Source organism: Balaenoptera musculus, chromosome 19 (assembly GCF_009873245.2).
Source record: "Balaenoptera musculus isolate JJ_BM4_2016_0621 chromosome 19, mBalMus1.pri.v3, whole genome shotgun sequence".
NCBI lineage: Eukaryota > Metazoa > Chordata > Mammalia > Artiodactyla > Balaenopteridae > Balaenoptera > Balaenoptera musculus.
This window is the reverse complement of record NC_045803.1, coordinates 35,572,612-35,593,137: the sequence shown is the minus strand read 5'-3', so window position 1 is coordinate 35,593,137 and position 20,526 is coordinate 35,572,612. Positions and strand designations below refer to the sequence as shown.

General features: G+C 38.5%; 1 pseudogene; it reads left to right on the top strand.

The window, feature by feature from the left end:
• Nucleotides 1-13,440: 13,440 nt before the first annotated feature.
• Nucleotides 13,441-17,375, top strand: LOC118884615 (annotated as a pseudogene).
• The last annotated feature ends 3,151 nt before the right edge of the window (nucleotides 17,376-20,526 follow it).

Below are 20,526 nucleotides of genomic sequence, written 5' to 3'. Positions count from 1 at the left end.
TATTGTTCTTTTTTCTTAAGACCCATTTTAACCCTTTGAAAAGATATTTTTTGTAGAGGAAACATGATCTGAATACAAGATCAACTTTACTTTTCAGAGTTTTTTACTCGACCTGCACAAAGAGAAAAGAAAGGAACTACTTTTCATGATTTATTCATTATTCATTAAGTTCCCAACAGCAAAGAATAGACTGATCAACAAGGGTTTTTATTTCATATGCATCAAGCAAATGCCAAGTGCTCTTTACAATCCAGTCAGCTATAACCTCTTCTGTGAAGACCTCCCTGACAATTACTACCCATCCAGTAATGGTGATCACTGCCTCATACTTAGTCCTTCTGAAATAGTGATAATGGTCTGTAATCTGTTTGTTAGCTGTTTTTCCTGCCAGACTGTGCACTTCTTGGAGGCAGTACATATGTCTTATTTATCTTTATATCCCTTGTTCCACCTGAAGAGCCTGGCAAGTTATTTCAGCTCAAAAAATGATTGTTTAAATAAAGGATAGAAATCAGTGTCCTGCAGACACAATCTTAATAAATGTCTTGAAATGTTTTCTGTAAAACATTCTCCTGAAATTTTGCATTTGTGATGTTTTGGAGGTTTGAAAGAAAAGCAGAAGTAGGAAAAATTAGAGAAAAATAATAAAAATAGACAGTATTTGTTGACTGTCATCTAGCTGCTAGGTATTCTGTAAAGTGCTTTTCAAAGATTATCTCCATGTATCCTCCCAACATTCTCATGTGATGAGAACTTTTATTATGCACACCCTATAGAACAGGAAACTGAGATGCACAGAGATTAAAGGACTTTCCTAAGAAAGCACAGTAGGCTGAGAAGTTGTGGGACTGAATGTCAAACAAAGCAGCCTTACTCAGAAGCCCACACTTTCAACCATTACATACACTCTCTCCCTGGGAAATGGGGACACTTTTGGTATCTAAATCCAGCAGAGGAGCTTGAAATGAAGTCAAGGCAAGGCTCACTAAGAAAGAACTTAAAAGGCAAGGAAGGTGTGGAAAAGGACAGCTGTGATGGGACATCTGCAAACCCGGAACTAGATCTGCAATTTAAGTGTAGAACCCATCAATAATTCTCTTCTTTAATGTCTGCTGCAAATATCCACTATGCATCTGAACTCCAAGCTCTGTCCTAACCCCTGACCCAAAGCCAAATGAGACACAGCACAAGCCCTGGGGGGGTATCACAGTGTGACAGATTTTTACTCTAGAGCTGCAATGTACAATGTAATAGCCACTAGCTACATATGGCTACTTAATTTAAATTGTAACTAAAACTAAATAAAAATGAACATTCTGTTCCTCTATCTCTGTCACCACATTTCAAATGCTTAATACCCACTTGTGACTAGTGGTTGCCACATAGGACAAGACAGATATAGAATATTTTTTGCATTGCAGAAAGTTTTATTGGACACTGTTGATCTAAAGAACCTCATTTAAGGGCAAGAACTCTTAAATCAGAGAGACAAACGCCAGCTATGCCTCTTTGGGCAGGATACTTAACGTCTCTATACCTCAGTTTCTAATTTCTCTATCTGTAAAATTAATATAATTATAATACTTGCCTTTGAGGGTCACTGTAAGGATTATTTTAGCTAGTTCATATAAACATTTTGAGCACCTGCTTAGTATATGTACTTAACAAATTGGGTTTTAAAGTTATTGTCACACTTAGCACTAATAAGTTATTCATATCTTGTAAACAGTGATTTGTTTACAATATGAACCCTGATAGACCAGGACCCCCTTTTCAATTTACAGATGAGAATAGTTAATTCTATGAGAAATTACTCACATAAATCAGATTCACATGAGTGGGATGTCAAAAGCATGATTCATGACCAACACGTGTGCTCCTGTCTCATGCTTGACTACTCTGGCACACAACTTCTGGCATTTATACACTAAATATGATAATATATTATGATATAACTTATATAATAGGAAAAATTATTTGTTATATGAGTAAAACAAAATGTATATGATAAATAATGAGAGAAGGAAAGCGAACAGACACTAATCAGATTATTTACAGAAACAAAGAGCTACTTAAATCTGGCTTGGCTGTAACAGAGGTAATTGAAAGACTTCACCATCCACAGCTTTTCAACTGCATTTGCCAGTTAATGGGCTGGTTTCACTTAGCATATACACATGAAGTTACATTTAGATGTCTGGGATAAATCCTGCTCAATGGAAAGCACTGGAAGGGGGTAATAAAGAGTACTAGAGCATCTTCCATAGAAACTGGAAAAGTGGACACCTTGAGGGAATAAGAGAGGCCCCATGAATCCACTTTGCACTGATCTTAAGGTTATCCATTGAGTAAGATGCTGAGCATTTGCATTGATACTATTCCACATACTGAGCAACTGAAATTCACTTATGCATATATGTTTGTAAATGTTGCTTAACTTAGCAAAGCTATTGCATTTGCAACTATTTTGCTACCAGAACTACCACACATACCATTATTCATTCAAGCGATAACTGTGTTTATCTCCTGGAAAATTGTTTAGTTACTGCTTCAATGCTGATGTTCAACTTTCTTACATATGTAATAATGAAAACAGTGAGAAATTATTGTGTGCCTATTCTATTTCTGGGACTTTAAACTCATATTATATATGAATACACGTAGAAGCAAAAAAAGCAAAGCAAAACAAAAGAATAGTGAATAGATAACGTTTGATTCTGCTATTTGCTAGTCATGTTAGCATAAGCACATTAGTCAATGTGCTGAGGCTCAGTATTCCTATTGGGATAATTTCACCTACCTTTATTTTTTAGTGAGGATTAAACTGTATCACTTAAATTAAAAACTAAAATTATGAAGAATGGTATTACAATGTGACCCTCACAAAAATCTTGTAAGGTAAGTATTATTATCTTTTATTTGCACTTGAGGAACCTGAGGATCACAAATCTAAAATGGCATGTCCAAGCTCAAAGCTGTAAAAATGATACCTGATAAAATGGACCATTTATACCCAGATCTGCCACATACCTTCCATTGCCCTTAAAATAATACTAAATGTTGCAATGAGGTAATACTGAAGATATTTTAATGTAATGTTGAAAAAATGATCTATAAATTCTGTGTCTACAGATAAGGAGTAAAAGGAATATGAAAAAAATCTATATGCTGGTGACTCCAAATTTACATTTCTAGCAAAGATCTCTACCCTGAACTTCAGATTTTTATGCAAGTGTTTCCATGACACCTAGGCTTGAATGCCTAATAATCATCGCAAAATTAATATTTCTAAAATAGAACTCTGGATCTTACCATATTCCAACCTCTACCATCTGCTCTAGCATTGTCTTTTTCTATTTCTCTACCTGGAAATTTCATCCCACCAGTTGTTCAAGCCTACACCTGTGAGTTATCTTTGATTCCTCTCACATCCCATATCCAATTACTCAGAAAACTTGGTCAATGTTGTCATCAAAATATATCAAGAATCCAATCACTCCCTACTTCCTAACTTACTTCCCTACTTCCCTTTAATTTGTTCTCAGTACGGAAGTCAGAATGTTTCTCCCATCTCTTTGAAAGAAAAAGCCAAAACCCTTAGAATAATGTCCAAGGCCCTCTATCACCTGAGCACTCTCCCATTACCAACTCTCTAGCCTCAAATCATAGGACTGACCCCTTGGTCACTCCACTCTAACTACACTGGTCTCCTCCATGTTCCATCAACAGGCGAGGCATGCTCCTACTCAGGGCCAGGCATTGGTTGTTCCCTCTGCCTTGAATACGCTCTTTTCAGTTATCCAGTAAGGTCAAAATTATACCTTCCTCAAGTCTTTGTTCATACTTTCTCACTGATCCTTCCCCTTGCCACCTTATTTAAAATTGCAATCCCTTTACCCATACACACACTCCTTATTCCTCTTCTCTGTCTTATTTTTCTCCATAGTAGCATATGTGTAGGTATGTGTATATAAATATGAATATAAACATAAATATACACAGGCACATTATAAAGCACATAATGTATCATTCTCTGGGAATAGGATAGAATAGGATAGAACATGACATGATACGTATTCTCTTTTTCTTCTTACTAAAATTTAATCTCCAAGAGGGCTAAAATTTGTATCTGTTTTGTTAACTTCTTTATCCACAATGCCTAGAATAATGACTCGAATATTACATGTGTTTAACAATCATTTGTTAAATGAATGAATGAATACACAAGGGAAAAAGATGTTACAGTGGTAGAATGATATTTCATTCTCCCTAGTTTTCTACTCTTTTATATGAGCAATAATTGTTTGCATTTTAAATGCCATGTTTCCTTACACGATACAATTTATTTTTGAGTTTCCATCACCATGCCTGTAATATTTCATGTCTCTCTGTTTCCTTGTTTTGATTTTAGGAGCTCTGCTTTTGGCAAGCATTGGAAGAATCTAAAAATGCCCATTGTTTGAAAACAAACATTTAATGATAAATGTAGTAACAGTTAATGGTTTACTAGTAGTGGGAGTAGAACAATCACTCATTGGAGGCATTTTATGATTAATGGACCATGACTGATTCTGTATTTGTACTGTTTTTCTTTTTTTTAACCCTCAGAAAAACCCCATGAAATGTCCATAATTAACAGAGATGGAAACTGAGGTTCAGAGATATTAGATAATTGGCTCAAGATTACAGAACTAGTAACTGAAAAGTTGGAATGTTAATGTTAACAAGTCCTTATCCATGTAGTCACTAGCATCTTTATCTCCAACCATTAAAGTACAATACATTGAAGATGATTTAATTTGCTCAATACATACTTGTTAACACAACTGACTACTGTATGGATCGAACATAATCAGAAGGATTACAGTTTTCCTATATACTACTACAGCAAAGTTTTAAAAATAATTCATAGTTCTCAAATGAATTCCCCCTTTTTGAGCTAACAATACCTTATTCTTTGTCTGCCTGTATTTTTTTTTTCCTGCTGCTAAAGGTCTTATCAGATAAGCAAGTGACTCTTTACACAGCCTGAGTCTCTTTCTAAAGAATGGTCTCACTGCCTTGAAAAGGACTCATAATCACTCTGTTCCCTTTCCTTAGATATGTTTGCTGGACTCCTTGGGGAGGCTTTGAAATTCTGACACTTTGTGTAAGTGCAGAGTGTTTGCCAAAAATATTCTTTGTTGGGGAGGCTGAGGACTTTTTTTTATTTACTTATGGACACAGCATGTTTTATAGCCTCTCAGAGTGAAGAAATAGAAAAGGAAAATGACAAAAATCGAAGGTAAAATAACTTTAGTTTGTGCAAAAGGAGATGGGGAAACTTTGAGAAAGGAAACTCCTTAAGAATTAATCAAAGTGGCTTAAGGGGAAATGATATTTACTGAACACCTATTATGTGCCAAATCTTGTATAAAGTGCCTATGTACATTTTATATCATGTGTTTGCAACAAATCATTGACATGGATGTTATCCCGACCTTTTCTTTTAGATAGTGGCATTGATACTAAAACAGTTTAATATCTTTTTCAAAACCAACTGCGTAAATAACTCTTCATTTTGAAAAACATGAGCTTCTAGATTCAAATACATAAAAGTCAGGAGAATGTAAAAGGTAAGAATATTGTTTACAGATCTGATTTACTCTTTCTCTCTTTTTCTTTTTTTTTTTAAAAATTCCGTAGATATTTTTTTCCCTTTACATCCTTGCTCCCCTAGTTATTGTACAGTCATACTATTTATAGGATTCTAGAGGAATGGGAAGCCTTTTAAAAGCAATCCTGGTGAAATCTCCCTCTTGTTGATCAAATAATTATCATTTGCTTAACAATGATAAACTTTTCATTAAACCTCAATTTATTATGTATATCCTGCCAAAGTTCTCTAAAATGTAAGCTAAGGCCAAGATGGAGTAGCAGGTGTCACATTTGTCGTTTCACTAAGAACAACAACACAAACAGACAACATCTACAAAGTAACGTTTTCCAACCTTGCACATTAGGCAACCCAGGACAGCGATACCTGAATGAGGTAAACTCTGTGACTGTCCCCCTGGTTATGGCCTCTTGAGGGCTCCCAGACTGCAGCACTGAGACGGAAGACCCAGTCAGAGCCTAGCAAACTCACTGAACCGAGAAGATGGAGATAGAAGTTTGGGGGATGTGGTGCAAAGCCTAAAATTAAGACCCAATATGATGAGCTGCTTTCATACCTGGTGAATCCAAAAGGGCCTCAAGTGGTATAACCACAAATTTCCCTTCCAACTCTGCTATGGTGGATGAGGTCCTCTAGCCAAACAACCTCCCTTATTAGTAAGACCAGGCACAGTTCTTGCTTGTCTTTGAGTAGTGGTTTTCAGTTTCCTGACAGCCCATGGAATTATTAAACATGCTAATCACAACCTACCGCAATAACTGAGATCACACCTCTTAGTACTACAAAGTCTGTCTCCCATAGCCTCTAGTTGTTCACTCTGTCCCTGAGTGCCACCTCTATATGGTCCATGTGGTGTGCTGTGTCCTCCTCCCCTAGGCTGTGAGTATATGTGACTAATAACATATGTGACTATGGTCGATCTCATTTATCCAGTGTTGGGTGATATGTGTATGGTTACTTCCATAATTCTAGGGTGGAAATCCCTTCCTCATCAATGGGGTAATTAGGAGGTGATTAAAAGAGGCAGGCCAAGATGTGAAAGGTTTACAGGTCAAAATACTGGAGAGACAGGATCTGCACAGAAATAAAACAATAAAGTTCAGCAGAGCATTTCCTGAAATCTTCATCTCATGACTGACAAACACACATTTAAGGGAAACAACTTGAGGGCAGGGAAAGTATCATGCAATCAGAAAGGAAAAAAAAACCTCTTAATTCACAGCAAATCCAATAGAGTACTTAGAAAACTCAGCTGTATCTCAGTAGTGGGGCAAAATTAGATGTAGATTAGTCTGATCTAATGCTACTTAACATAGCTTAGAAGCAATCTCAAAAGGATTTCTCCCTTTCTCAGTAACATAACTGTGCTCCAGAACGAAGCTCAAGAATATTTATAGACATACAAAAATATTCAGCAGCAACAAAGTTAAAATCACGATGCTTGGCATTCCATCAAAAACTATGCGGTAAGCAAAGAATCAGGAAAGTATGACCCAGGAGGAGAAAACCCAATCAATAGAAACAGACCGAGAAATGACCCAGATAATAGAATTATTAAATAAGGACATTAAAACTGTTACTATTATATTTCTATATTCCAAGATGAAAGGGGAAATATTAAACATAAGTAGAGACATGAATGATATGAAAAATAAATTGAACTTCTAAATGTGAAAATTACAATGTCTGACATGAAACACACTTGCTTGGATTGAAAACAGAGGGGGTGCTTCAGAAGAAAAGATTGGTGAACGTGAATACACAGCAACGGAATCTACCCAAAATGAAACACGGGGAGTATGAAGACTGTGAAAAAAGTGAATGTATCATCAGTGAGCTGGGGGACAACTTCGAGTGGGCTACCACATGTGTAACTGGAGTCAAAGGAAAACAACTCAGGGCAGGAGGTAGAAAAAAAAAGACTTGAGGAAATAATGGCTGTAATTGTTCCAGGTTTGATGAAAACTACAATTCCACAGATCCAAGAAGCTCAACAAATCCCAAGTACAGAAAACAACACAAAAGCACATCTTAAACTGCTTAAAAACAGTGATAAAGAGAAAATCTTAGAAGCAGCTGGAGAAAAGTGATATGTTTTGAATAAAAGAATGAAGATAAGAATGATAGATTTCTCATCAGAAGCAATGCAAGTCAGAGGAAAGTGGAGCAACTACTCTACTAAAAGAAAACACTATCAACCTAGAATTGACAACATAGTAAAATAAGCCTTCAAAAATGAAGATGAAATAAAGACTTTCTTAGACATCTAAGGCTAAAAGAATTCATCACCAGCAGACCTGTGCTGCAGTAAATGCTAAAAGGTCCTTCATGCAGAAGGAAAATAATACCAGATGGAAACAGGTAGCTACATAAAGCAATTAAGGACACCAGACATTATAAATATGTAATTATAACATACTTTCTCTTCTTTCTAATCTATAAAATTAATTGAATGTGTGTAGTAAAAAATAGTAAAAATGTATTGGGAGGTTTATAATATATTTAGAAGCTAAATGTATAACAACAATATTACAAAGGCCAGTAAAGAGGCAAGAGAAGTATACCACAGCAAGGTCTTACGCTATACATGAAGTCATATAATAATACTTAAGTTATAAGTTAATGACATACAAGAAATGATGGAGACTTGTCAAAAGGACACAGGAGCAAACTGACGGGGCTCCCATTCTGGGAAAATTTTAGCATCAAAATAAATCATAATTATTTAGATTATAATCTATTTAATAAAGTAGGACTCTGAGTCCGTACTGATACAATAAATAGACAAAAAATAAATAGTTAAGGAAGAAGAGAAAGCTCTAAATTTCAGGAACCTTTTTCATCAATCATACTCATACACAGTGTTCTGTAGACCCAGTCTAAATTCCACTTTCTATTATAAATTGGTAAACCAGTTCAAAAAAACTGAAAGGCTCCTTAAACTGTACAGACAGCATACTTGATTGAAGGCATGAAATAAAACCTCATATATCTGTATTTGGAATTTTTGTTATTGCTCTTATTGATTCAGAAACACAATTTGATTTTTCATTTGTTTAAACATTTCTTGTCTAAATCTTTTTGTAATCTTCATCAAAATGTCTGCTTCCATGATATGCCTAGTCCAGCTTTTAAATCCAAGGAAAAAAAGCATACGATTTTGATAGACACTCAATTGATTCTCCATACTTTTAAAATGCAGCTATGTGCTCAACAGTACTACTGAAGTTGATCTATTTGTTTTTATTTTAAATCCAGAAATAACTGCTTATGTGTGAAACCACCACATATGATCTCTTTCTACCTCACAATTGACAGAAATCATATTTATTGTTACCTCTCAAAAATAAAATAAAGTTACCACTCTCTCAGGACTAGCTATGGAAATAAGACAGAAAAGCCTTTTTAGAATCTCTTTTTCTTTATATCTGATACCACAAAATACCTGCAAAAAATGGCATTTCTAGTAAAATATAACAAAAACTTTAGACAACAGAGCCTTATCATATAGGTACATGTAATAAGCCTCAGATATGCATGTTTTGGAAAAAAGAAAAAAATATACCCCAGATAGAAAGTGACAGTAGAAGAACTCTTTCTCCTTCCTTCTTTACATCCTATTTATTGAGTGTCAAATATGTGCCAGTATCTGTTCTAGGTTCAAAATGCAAACTCCTTACAGTCAAGCTTCATATGCTGACCACCACTGTCTCACCTCCAATGATGTTTTATTGCCTGAATTAAACATAGGTTATCTTTCTTAAAATAAAACTATAAAAATTGCTAAAGTGTACTCTAGGTGTTAAGACTAATACTTAATAAATAATAGTATTATTAAAATAATTAAGAATGACTTTTGAAAGAGGTTTTAATAAATACAATTTCTGGGATTTATTTACAGACAGCTATTAGACACAACTTTGAAAATTATCTTCAGATAGTAAGAAAACTCAATGAGATTCTTAGAAAGGATGTGCAGTAATCTTCATTCCCTTAGGAAAAGAAATTACCTGGTTTTCTCCCTAGATATATTTTCACATGAAATTGCAGAGGATAAAGACATATTGTTTTCTGAACCAAGAAGCTGAGCATTTTCGAGTTTAAAATTTATTATTGGTGGCTGTCACAAAACAACTTTGTAATTATATGATAGATAAAGAGAAAAAGAACATTTATATTTCTTTAGTTTGTTTTTTGACTGTAAAATCATTTAATCTCTCCTCCCTCAACAACAACAAAAATGCATATCTAATTCTCAGTATTTTAAAGTGTTTTTTAACAGACTGAATGAACAAGACAGTTAACTTAGTCACAACAGTCAATAAAATCCTAGAAAAAAATATATTGAATTTTTCCAGACGAAATCATCATTGACCTTCTGATAAACCTCACCTTGCTCCTGAAAATATAAGCCTTCTAAGCCAAAAATATTATTTGATGTATTTGGTTATTATCTAGTGAATATGCTATCAAAATATTAACATTACAATTTAAAATAACAACACCCAAAAAATAACTAATCCAAAAACTTCATGCTGTTTACCACAATGTTCACTGCAGCACTATTTACAATAGCCAGAACACGGAAGCAATCTAAATGTCCATCGACAGATGAATGGATAAAGAAGATGTGGCATATATATACAATGAAATATTACTCAGCCATAAAAAGAAACGAAATTGAGTTATTTGTAGTGAGGTGGATGGACCTAGAGTCTGTCATACAGAGTGAAGTAAGTCAGAAAGACAAAAACAAATACCATATGCTAACACATATATACAGAATCTAAAAAAAAAAAAAGGGTTCTAATGAACTTAGGGGCAGGACAGGAATAAAGACACAAACACAGAGAATGGACTTGAGGACCTGGGGAGGGGGAAGGGTAAGCTGGGACAAAGTGAGAGGGTGAGAGAATAGCACTGACATATATACACTACCAAATGAATGTAAAATAGATAGCTAGTGGGAAGCAGCCGCATAGCACAGGGAGATGAGGTCGGTGCTCTGTGTCCACCTAGAGGGGTGGGATAGGGAGGGTGGGAGGGAGACGCAAGAGGGAAGGGATATGGGGATATATGTACACATATAGCTGATTCACTTCGTCATACAGCAGAAACTAACACAACACTGTAAAGCAATTATACTCCAATAAAAATATTTAAAAAAAAAAAAAAGAACTTCATGCTGGACTCCAGGATGATTTCAAAAGGGAGTAAAGTTAAAAATAAAGCAGCAAACAAATAAAAGGAAGAGTGTTTAAATAACAAACTCCACAGAATCAATGAAGATGTATAAAAGAGATTAGAAAATCAAAATTTTAAAAAGGTACTTGTCCGTTATTTCATAACACAGAAAATCATCCAAGTTATGAACAGTATGCTAGTTTCTGGGGCCTAGCAAATTCTTTATTTGTTTATTTTGTTAATAGTAGCATACATTTCTAAAATTCTCATGCATTCAGAGACCTGAATCATCAAGAAGTCTACTAAGATTATGATATGCATGCATATAATTTGATATACCCAGAGAGTGAAGCCCCAAATCTAGCCTTCCCAGCCAACAGAACAATGGAAGGGGGAAGGGAGAAGACAGATGTACCCCTGAAGGCCAGGGTAGAACAGATGATAAACATATTTTAAACACAGAATTGTAGAAGGACAACACTTGCATGATATAGTCCTAAGACTGTGCTTTCAATAATGAACATGGAATCATCCATATCAACTATTTGTCGGTGTGATTACCAAACTAGCATCTCATTGAGCATTGGTTAGGCTGTGTGGACTAAATACTTGAGCATGGAAATTACTTTATGTATGTATGTATTCAGCCTGGGATGAAGAGTTAGGTAAGACATCTAAATTTGAGTAGTTATTGATTAAACTTAAATACAAAATTCTTAGAAATAATCCTATCCAGGTCCTGGAATGAATAAATTGTCTCTATTCTAATCTGGTCTTTCTTCTTCTTCTCAATGTGTTCCGAAGTACTGTGCTGCCCTGGTGTGCCCTACAACTGGTTTCTTTCATGTTTCAGAATCCTTACTAGCATTACTTAGGCCTGATCTTACAACTGATCAAAATATTCAAGTTTGAAGTGTTTATCAATTGCTACCCATGTCTGCTCTACCAATACACTTCACCAACACCACCATAGATTTTTTTCTCTCTATTCTAGTGATTTTCAACCCTGCTTACACATGAGAATCAAATGGAGAGCTTTTAAAACTAATATTGTCTGAGCCCCATCTCAGGCCATTAAATCAGAATCTATGAGAGTGGGGCTCCACTATGTCTTTCTAAAAGCTCCCTCAGCAGTTATAATGCGCAGCCAAGGTTTAGACCTACTGCTTTAACCTGAATGTCATACTCAGCATTTTCTTTCTCTCTCTCTCTCTCTCTCTTTCTCTCTCTCTCTCTCTCTCCCAACCCCATGCTACAGTGATCACCCTGTTTATATTCTATTCTTCTGGTGTCAACTGTCACTTGCTAGGTAAATTCCAGCTAAGAAAAACTGTCCCACTGTGATGAAGAAACATATGGGTATCACGATGTCATGATATATATGGGTATGTAACATTACCTCTGTCAAGGTGTTTTGTTTTCTAACAATTTACTAATGTATTCCTATACCCCAGACATTCATCTATCCATAAATTTGTACATAATTCTGGGTCATTCAGAGATTCTGTACTTTAGACAAGAATTACCCCACCTCCTTACAGGTGACACATGGGGAAAAAAAGCTCTCTTCCAAAAATGCTCCCAGGAAATTTCTATAGATATATTCTCGAAAGAGGCTTAAATGGGGACGCTATCATAATGGGAGAGAATTCTGCCTAATATACACCTTAAGGGGTAGAGAATCTTTCATTGTAATCCTCTCACCTTTTCTGTCAAAAAAAAAAGTTTTTGTGATAGGACTATTTCTTGTTATAATCTTCTGTTATTATTAGGCTAGAGACAGGTAAAATATTTTTAAATGTATTAACATTACCGCCAACTTTAAAAACATACATTCAAGATATACTTGAAAATGTGGCAATTGTAAAACAAAACAAAAGCAACTTGAAAGAAATCTTGAAATAAATAACACTGACAGAAAACTGTGATAATAATAAAGGCCACTTTGACTAACCCCCAGTTCTAGTACCCTTCCCTGGGTGTAGCCAGAGTGTGTATGTTTTTCCAAAAAATTTTCCTACGCATTTACAAATATATACACACATATTGTTGCTGTATTTAGAACACATTTTTTAAAAACTCTTCCTCATTTGCTACTTGTGATTTCTATCAGGTCAGCGCCAAGATGCTGAGAAGCCCTGTGCCTCTGGACCGTTCTAGAGCTCAGTGTTGGAGCGTTAAAACACGCGAAAGCCCACAAACCAAGCATAAGTTGAGACGACACCCCAAGGGGATTCAGCAAAACTCATCACCACTTTACTTCTTTAGGTAATGCCTGAATGTGCTTAATGGGACATGGATTATTAGGGTGACGGGAGGGCAGGTATCCATGGTGAGGAGACAAGAAAATAACTTCAAAGAAAATTCTTTGGAGCTAGAACTAGAACATCACATTGATGGTCCCATTACGTTGTTTTGCAAGATTACCTGGCCAAGACCACACCCCAACTTCTAGATATTACTCTGGAGAGGACGGATTACGTGCCTGAGCGATTACGAGGGGGCAGGAGAGGTGGAACAAGTGATATTCCTCAGGGCAGTTTCTCAGTCTGTGGTCAATGAACCACCTAGACATAAAGAACAGCTGATGCTTGTTTAAAATGCGTAGGCCGCTCACTCTCATTTCAGACTCCCAGCCTCCAGCACCGTCCTGGCGTCAGGACGGCACCGTAGGAAAACCCAGAACTCACCTACCCACCCCCCCAGACAAGCTGAATCCGCACCTACATACAGAACAACTTCCGAAGGGAGGGGAACGACACCTAAAAACGGAGTTTGAGAGACTCCTACACCTCCAGCCAATGAGGCAAGGCCCCCCGTCGAAGAGGCCACCAGAGTCAGAGACACAATTGCGCCATAAACCCCACGTGCGGTGGCGCAACCCGCACCCTGAGGGAACTCGAAATTCATGCTCCTCCCTAAGGAGAGAAGGGTTTGGACCCCAACTTTTAAGACCTGCACCTGAGAGACAAGCTCCCAAAACATCTAGTTTTCAAAACCAAGGGGGCTCCCATCCTCGAGACCCTAAGAAACAACACTTAAATGGCTCCGAGGCCACTCACCCGCCGCAGGGCTCAGCGCACAGGTGGCAGCTCCAGAAGTGCCCGGACTTCACGTGAATGAGGCTCATTTGTTCATCTTAAAGCCTAGCCTGAGGGGCAGGCGTCTCTTTTTAACACAGTCTAGAGGCCTGAAGTCTGGCGGCAGCGTCTTCAAGCGCTCCCTCAGAAAAGCTCCGGCCCGACGGACGCCATCTTCTTGTTAACTCTAGGCTCCGCCCCTTCTCCCTCCTCCCACGTACCATCCGTTCCGTTCCGCACTGTCTACCACGTACCGTCCGTCACGTATTGTCCATCATATATGCGCATCGAATTTTTTCCACTCTAAGATCTTCAGTAGTTAACATGTTGACTATCAGCCATATTAAACCTCAAAAAAATGCCCTCCTCTTATTGGACTGAGAGCTTTAACGCTTCATCCACGGTTCTGAAAACTATTAACATTCTTGTTAAGTCTAAAGAGACTGAAAAAAAGATTTAAATATTTATAAAAATCATTAGGAAATGTCTGTAGGTTCTGCTGGGGGAACCTAGTGTACTGGGTAGTTTAATTCTACGTGTGGGAATCGTGTAAATGTGGAATTAGCACAGGTCCTTCCCATTTTTCCGGTTCACTTGATCATCTAGGAGAGACCCACAGAACATTATCCACGAGGTTTCACAGACTTGTAGGAATGGATGCATTTGTTCTTGCCGCCTTGAGAAAGGCTGGGCTTTATGTCGGGCAGCCTCTTATTTCCCTTTGTCAGCGCTGAGTGTGATTCCTGGGACCTGAGGCCCTCCTGGCTCCCTCGGCTTCCTCCGGCCCAGCCCTGCCCATTGCTCTCTGTGTTGACCACCAGCAAGTTTTCTTTTTCTTTTTCTTTTTCTTTTTCTTGGCTGCGCAACTTGTGAGATCTTATTTCCCAGCAAGGGACTGAACCCCAGCCCCTCGGCAGTGAAAGCACAGAGTCCTCATGACTGGACCGCCAGGGAATTCCCAAACTGCCAGCAGCTTTTGATTCAAGAAGCTTCCTTTAAGGGAGGAACTATTTTTCCTAAATGCAAATTGTTACACTGTAAGTTGTTAAATAAAATATTTTGTGCTCTCAAAAAAAAAAAAAGCCTTCTCCAGGACTCTGAGTGTATCACACCCCCTCCAACCTCCACACCCTAGTTCACCTACCCCTGCACTGACTCCAGTCCTGTCCTCCTCCCACTGATATCCTCTACCTACTGGTGCCCTCCTCCCACTTATCCTTCCCTCCCTCCTATTTGGCCCACCTCCCTTCTCCCCCTACCTGCTGCCCCTTGCCCCAACTGAGGGGCCCAAGTACCTCTGACCCATTCTCTCCCTGCAGTGAGATGCAGTACATGGTGCTCCAGAACGTGGCCACCATGTCCACTATGCCCAGATATGTTTGAGCCCTCCTAGAAGAGTTTCTACATCAGGCCCATCAACCCCACCCAGATAAGATCCTGAAGCTAGAAGCACTGACCAACCTGGCAAATGAGACTAACATCCGTAACTTTCCTACGGGAATGCCAGACCTACATTCACAGCACAGACAAGGATTTTGTGGCAGCCACGGTCCAAGCCACTAGACGCTGGGCAACTAACATAGGCCGAGTGGGTGACATCTGCCACAATGACCTGGTGCAGCTACTGTCCCACTGTGATGAGCTCGTGGTCACAGAGTCAGTGGTCATCATGAAGAAGCTCCTGCAGATAGACCCAGCGCAACATGAGATCATCAAACACTGGGCAAAGCTCAGAGAACATCCAGGTGCCCATGGCCCGAGCCAGCATCCTGTGGCTCTTCAGTGAGTACTGTGAGCATGTCCCTAGGATTGCATCTGACGTCCTGAGAAAAACAGCCAAGTCCTTCACAGCAGAGGAGGACATCTTCACGCTGCAGGTCATCAACCTGGTTGGCCAAGCTTTACCTGACCAACTCTAAGTAGACCAAACTGCTGACCGTGTATGTACTGAGTCTGGCCATGTACAACAAGAACTGTGATATCAGAAACCAGGCGCACCTCACCCAGCAATTTATGGTCCCTTCGGAGCAGTGTGGGGCCCTCAGCTGCCATGCCAAGACACTCTTCATGGCACCCAAACCAGTCCCAGTCTTGGAATTATTCTTCGAAGACCAGGATCACTTACAGATGGGCTCACTGTCTCATCTGCTCAATGCCAAGGCCACAGGCTACCGGGAACTCACAGACTGGCCAGAGGAAGCCCCAGATCCATCTTTGCACAACTTGGAGGTATGTGAATGGACCACATGATCAAATCAGGAGAAGAAGAAGAAGAAGAAGGAGAAACCTTTCTACTTAGCCTCTGAGGGGAACTCAGAGCTCACAGTCTACAGGCAGCAACCACCAGTTTGAGAGTGAATCATACAGTAAGAGCAGCAGCAATAGCAGCTCCAGGGAGTCTAGGAGTGAATTCAAAAATGAAGACCAGGATGAGGATGAGGGGAAGGGGAAGAGCAGCGAGAGTGATCAGAGTGAGGAGGAAGATGAGAAGAGGAAGAGGAAGAGGAAGAAAGTGCTCAGGCTCCTTCTCAGATGACAACAGTGATTCCATCAATAGTTCATCAAAGTCTGAGAGGCAGCAGAGTCTGAGGAAGAGCAGATGGAATCTGCCTCCTAGAGGAAAACCAAAAAACAAACAAAAAACCAGTGGCAAAAGTGCCCCTGCAGCCAAGGAGATCTCCCTGCTCAATCTAGAGGACTTCACCCCTCCCAATATCCAACCTGTTTCTCCTCCCAGGGTTGTGTCTAGCAGTCTGGCTGCTGACCTACAGGGCCTGACACAGACTCTGCCCCCGCCGTGCCCTCACTCCTGATTCCAGTATTGGGTGTTGGGAGGCAGGAGCTGCTGCACCTTTTAGCTGGTGAGGGGCTATCTGTGGGCTACATCTTCAGCAGCCAGCCTTTCTCCCGGGACTCCCACGTAGTGGCTGTGCGCATTTACTTCTTCAACAGCTCTGATACCCCTGTCAAGGGCCTGCATGTGGGCATCCCCTGAACTTCCTGCTGGCATTAACATCCTGAAATCGAGCCCTAAGCACTCAGAGAATCTGCCACTGCTGTCAAGGACATTAATTTCTGTGACTCAACCTAGGTGGCCAGGCTTCCAGCTGTGAACAAAACCCAAGAGTTCTATTTCTCCATCCAGCCACTGGGGAACTGATGGCTCTGTGTTCATGAGTGAGAATGAGTTCAGGAACAGGGAAAGTTGACAGGCATGAAGGAGATCACAGAGGAGCTCAAGCTGCCAGACACCTGTCAGAGTAACGATGTTGTGGTGCAGAAAGTGACTGCCGTTGCCAACCGGGGTTGTGTCCCTTGTGGGGCCTATGGTGGGTACAGGTTTGCAGGAAGGACACTGACCAGTGGGAGACTGGTCCCGCTGACCCTGGAATGCCCCGTCCACTGGAGCTGCCCAGCTGACAGTCAACAGTGAGAAGATGGTGATGTGCTGGTGAAGGACATGGTGCAGGCCTGATGCAATGACTCCCAAGTGCTGTGACCTCTTTGGACCCCACCTGTCCCTCCCTCATGAAATCTGGGCTGTTAGCCCCCCTTTCTCTCTCTTTATTTCTTTGTCTCTCTCTTTTTCTCTCTCTCTCTCATATCAGACTCCTCATGCCAGATAGCATCCAGAGGGTCCTCTGTCCCTCTCTCTGGTCATTACCAGGCACTCCTCTCTTTCCCCTCCCCATGGGTTCCTTAGTGACCTGTGCAGAAGGAAACAGCAGGTTCTTCCTTCAGTCCTCCTATTTTTCTGTAGCTATTATTGTAGCAAAATCTCAATAGAATGTCTTCTCCTTAATATATGTCATAAAGCACGTTATATACCTTACATATACGATGGATATTAACTAGACTTATTGTGGTGATCGTTTTATAATATATACAAATATCAAATCATTACCGTTGTACACCTGAAACTAATATAATGTCATATGTCAATTATACCTCAATAACAAACAAACAAATAAATAAATAGTGTCTTTCTGGATTGTAGTCCAAGAACATTGAATCAGGATATCTAGATGTGAGCCTAGAAGCCTTCATTTAAAAAGTGTCTGACATAATTTTAAAGCATAGTCGAGTTTAAACCTGTAGACTTGACTGTAAGGTATGCCCTAGACACCTCTTGTTTTAGCAGTGTCCTCTTCTCTGCCCTGGGCTCTTCCACATGGGACCAGCCCTTAAGAAAGAACCTTCGTAAACTGCAATTGAGGTACCAGAGGAAACTACCAAAGAGCAAGAGAACTGAGATCTCTGGAGCCTGTACATTCTACAGTAGCTAGTTTACAACAGTTAACCAAATGAGTACCTACTAAGACACAGTCCAAGGGAGGCAATTCTGGAAACTCAAAGAAAAGTGGAATTTCTGACCTTAAAGAGTTTACAATCTGATAGGAGACAAATCTGCACATTAAAAGTATGTGAGAATAGAAAATCTAATCATCCTAATTACTTGGGTAATTGTTTTAACTTTTACATCTATTTTGACTACAGACAGAAAGTCTGAATAGAGTCTTCTAACCCCTAGTCTAGGATTTTCCGTTAAATATCCTAATGCATTACTATAATATAGTCTAGACTTTCTAGTCTCTTGCTTAGAAATTTCTTTTGATTTATTCTATGTATAAACCATAGTATATTCTGGAATTTGAAGGTATGTATAGGTTCAAATATCCTGGATTATTTTCTCAAATTATCAAAAGATTTCAGAAATTCCATCACTTTTGCACTCAAAAATAATACAAGACAGCTATTATTTTTTTTTCATTCATTCATTCATTGATTCTAAGTCATAAATTGAGAGTCATGTATATCTTAGGATACTAAAGATGATTAAAACTTGGTGACTGTTCTCATGGACCACAGCCTCAGAGAAGGCAGATGTATAAATGCCCATGAACCTTAATTTTTTGGGGAAAAAAATCTATCTATCTATCTATCTATCTATATAAAATCACCTTGGAGAATATATCTTATCCCCTGTGCTTGGCAGATAATGATAATTTTAGAATGCACGAGAAGATGAAATTACTATACAAAAAGTAGTTCTCTCTAAGTTGGGTGGAGAGTGAGCGCACATTTTAAGCCAGCAGGGATATGGGCAGGTGACAGATAAGGCAAGGAATCTTATTTTAGCAATGGAGAGGTAAAGAACCTATAATGATCTATTCAGTGAAAGGAATGTGCTCCTTAAATAATCACTATGTGACATGCTTTTTCCATTTGATAACTAGATTAACTGTGACACAATAGGATTTAGGGCATGGGTGAGGGAAGGAAGAAGAGCTCTCAACACAGAATGGAAATAGGGCGAGAGCACAGGGTTGCCTGGCCCCAAAAACTACAGATATGTCATTGTGAATGGAAGCACCCATCAAAGAATTTTCAGCGTGGAATCCTGGGATGCCTTCATTTGTTACCCAGACTTCTCCTAGCTATGGCAGGAGCCTCAGATGTTAATTGCCACCATGAGTTCCTAGATTTACACACTGAACACTATGACATAATCCTGGAGGAATACAAGGAGATTGGGGAAGACAGATCTCTTCAGTCCTGCTGTGAGAGTAGAGATAAGCAAACCCAAAGCGAACCTGACAACTTTCCCTTTAATTGATTTAAATTAGGAATTGCTCCAACTTTCAAACTGTTTTCTAATTAAGTTCGATATAAATGATGGCCCATATTGCAGATGGTTGAAAGGTGAGTTTTCTAAAATAATAACGAAGCCAGAATGTGATCTAGTTTTCTGGAGGAGTAATCCATGCTATTCAGATGACATCTTTCAACATTTTGGGGAGGTGGTGGTGATTAGCTTATTTTAGGTTTTTAATAAAATGATAAATCCCCCTCAAAAATCCTTCCAAACTCTAAGTCTCATCTTAAAAATAATTTTAATGAGATTTATTTTTATTCATTTTAAAAATTGATATGTGCTCATGAGAAAATATTTAGGATATAGAAAGTAGAAAAATAGGAAAAACGAGTACCCAGAATGACAGATATAGTCACTGATAAAAATCAACATTTTCAGTATACTTTTCTCATAGTTTATAGTTTAAACTGTAAATAATTTTGATATCATATTAAATAGTGTACATATAAAATATATATCTTTTCATGTAATATAAAACAAAAGTTTCCATGATATTACAATATTTTACAAAGATGAATTTAATCCTCACATAGTATTTCTTCATATAAAGCATGCCATAATTTATTTGTCGACTCCTCTTTTTTCAGTTTAAAGTGTCATTTCCAACTATTCAATATTTTGAATTAGGCTATACAATATATCAATGTGGATATTTTAACTTTTTATTGTTTTTGGTGTTTTTAGTTTGTTGACCTCTCAGGGTTTATTTACAGAAGTAGGATTATGTATTAAGGGTTGGTTATAAAAATATTTAAGAGTTTGATATATGTGGGGACATTTTCTGATAAGATCACCCCAATTTTTGCCTCACCATCAGGGTAAAACTGCCCATTTACTGCAAACATTCTCATATTAAATGTTCTGTTATTTTTACATGTGCTCATTTGTCTCTAACACTGAAGCTGGATTTGTATTTACTTGATTGCTAAGAGGTAGAATATTTCCATATG